This window comes from Zalophus californianus, chromosome X (assembly GCF_009762305.2).
Source record: "Zalophus californianus isolate mZalCal1 chromosome X, mZalCal1.pri.v2, whole genome shotgun sequence".
Taxonomy (NCBI): Eukaryota; Metazoa; Chordata; class Mammalia; order Carnivora; family Otariidae; genus Zalophus; species Zalophus californianus.
This window is the reverse complement of record NC_045612.1, coordinates 83864825-83867706: the sequence shown is the minus strand read 5'-3', so window position 1 is coordinate 83867706 and position 2882 is coordinate 83864825. Positions and strand designations below refer to the sequence as shown.

Sequence of the window (2882 nt, the reverse complement as noted above, 5' to 3'; positions counted from 1 at the left end):
TTGGGCAGAGGGATGGCTGAGGTTAGGAACCTAGCTTTCTGGAGCTGATCTTGGCTCCTGCTGTGCTATGGGCCAGACCCCAGAGGCTGCATTCCCTGAGGGGGAAATGTGGAAAGTGACTGAGTCCACAGCCAGGGGTTGGGGAAGGAAGCCCAAGTAGGCGGGGGACTAGGTGACCCTGCAGCTGAGGCTGTGGGGCGACAGCCCTGCCCAGAGTGGGATGGAGGCTGAGACCAAGATTCAGAGGTGTCTACAGATGCCAGCAAAGGTGAGCTGAGGCTGGCTCAGCCAGGCAGCACCAGGTCCCCAAGAGGAGAGAGAGAGGAAAATGCAAGTTTCACCAGCCACATGCCTGGGTGGTGCAGGTCAGCCTCACCAGCTGGACCCGGGAGCCAAGAGTCCTCCTCCCCTCAGAGACCAGGGAGCATTCGGTGAGCACCATAAAATTTCCTAGATGGCCCCCTTCCAGCATCACCCACGAGACGTGTAAACCACACATACTCCTTCCCAGCCTGGGAAAAGTAGGGAGCTGGGGTGGAAATCTGAGAGACTGCGCATTTATTGAACTAGACCATTCACATGATTGCATCCCACCCCCCCGGACCAGGTCAGCAATGATTTCACTGGGTGGTTTGCTCCGTTTCTGGCAGGTCCAGACAGTGAACAATCACGAAGATCACATCAGCCATTGAGAAGAAATTAATCAATGTGGCCTTGTGGTCTGAGGAGCCCTAGTGAATGTGTGTTCTCACCTCACCACCCCGGGCAGCTCGTCCTCCGTCCACCCTCCAATCAGTCCACGTTAGAGGAGACTGGGGCATCTCTGCCCTGTCCTCTCCTTGAACTAGGCCCAGGTTTCACATCCCGTGTAAGTGGACCCCAACACGGAGCACAGAAGGATGAGCAGACCAGACAGACACACGGAGTGCCACCGTCACTCAGGAGAGCTGTCACGGAGGGGAGCAGGTCCTTCTCCAGTCTGTCATGGCCTCCACGAGCCATGCCAGGCTCCATTCTCCTTTAACAACACAGGCCCATTTTCCAGGGTCTGAGCCATGGAGCTTGGCTTCAGAAAACGGTGTAGCACCGTGGACTGCTGGAGAAAATCCCAGAACCGCATTTAGAGGCCACTATGCTTTCACAGGCTTCGTCGTCTCCGGGGGCCTCAGTGTTGTACAGACTGCTTTCTTTGGGGCTCTGGTCCCTTCTGCAGACACCCCAAGATTACGCCTCTCCCCCTGCATCCTCGACCATACACGGATCCCTTCCCTGCTGGCCAAAGCACATTCCCATTCTCAGGGGAGATCCTAGCAGGCACGGAGAGGGAGGGAGAAGGGCCTGTGCGCTGGAAGGGAGTGTGGGAGTCGCTGTCATGGCAACATCCTTCTGGTCCTCCGCTGGGTCACTTCAGCTCAGGCATCCGCCCAGCTGAAGGTCCTCGCTCTCTTTCCGGGAACAGATGTTGAGATAATTAAAACAACAACAGAACAAAAAACAGACCAAAACGGGTTACTAGGCAACTGAAGCTTCATCCATCTGACTCAAGAGGAACCGCCCCCCCCCCCCCGCCCAGAAGACAAAGGAGCGGAAACTCAGACACCCGATGGATTGCGTGGGAGGCCACGCAGACAGGGCACTGGGACTGTCAGTAAGCGTGCTCGTCACAAGGGTCCCGGGCGTTGTGCGCTCGGCAGCCCCGTGCAGCGCAGCGCCTGGGCGCGAGGGACCCCAGGGGGACACAGGGGCGGAGACCATGAGGAGGGGATGGAGGCAGAAACCAGACCAAGGAAGGCGCGAGGGACCGCACACACCTCCTGACGCAGGTTACCTACCTGTTCTCTCAAGGCTTCTCTGACACCTGCATTTCAGTTCGACCCATTTGTGCAACGCCTCATTTCGAACAACTCCCACGCGGTGTCACCTTCGCCAGAAAGAGGTTTTCTCTCACCCTTGGGGTGGGAAAATCGGTAGAACATAAAAATGACCATTTCAAGCATGTTTACGTGAACGGACAGTCGCATCAGCAAGTTCGCGCGCGCCCTGGCGCCACCTTCACCGGCGTCCCCCACCTCCAGAATTCTCCCTGAGCCCGAACTCTATAGGTTTGTTAGCCTTTAATTAAAACTCCCCAGTGCAGGTTCCCCTCCGCGCCTGCTAACGGCTGGGGCTTAGGGAAAGCCACCGAGCAGGCGACTCGGAGACGCGGAACGACGAGGCGCTGAGGCACCCAGGCAGCGACTGGGGAGAGGCACGGCGGCCAAGCAGAAGGGTCTCGTCCGGGGGCGGTGCGTTTTCGCAGGGCGCCCCCCCACCCCACGCGGGGAACCGGGCAGATCCGGCGCCAGGCGGCCTGCCCGCGCGGGCGCAGAAAGGCGGCTCCAGTTTAGAGGCAACAAGCCGCTGCTGCTTTTTCCAAGCACGAAGGGCGGGGGAGGAGGACGGCAGAAAAACCTGCACGGCGCACTACTGCCACCTAGCGGCCACAGAAACTGAGCGCCACACGTTGCGAAAGCGAAGCCATCTTTTCTACCACTCCCCTGCGAGGCGAAGTGCAGATCGAGGCTGTGGGAGCTACGTGGAATGCCGCCGAAGGGCAGAGGAAGCCAGAGAACGGCCAAGAGGCTCGGCCGAATCGGCCGCCGCACAAAAGCCTTTCGTCGTCCTGCCCCGGAAGTTTGCCAACAGCGGCCGGAAGCCCGCGCCCGGAAGTCCCGGCACCAGGGAGGGAGAATCGTCAGCGCTGCGATCCGATTGGTGCTTTCTGGGCATGCGCGCCGGAGTGGAACGACGTCGGCGCCGGTCGCTGGGCCCGGGCTCCTTACGGGTCTGCGGACCTGTCAGAAGTACCGCGGGGACGGGGCTATCCCGGTACTGTCAGCAGG

General features: G+C 59.7%; 1 pseudogene; it reads left to right on the top strand.

The window, feature by feature from the left end:
- The first annotated feature begins 2580 nt into the window (after positions 1-2580).
- Positions 2581-2882, top strand: part of LOC113930393 — a 14629-nt pseudogene continuing 14327 nt past the window's right edge.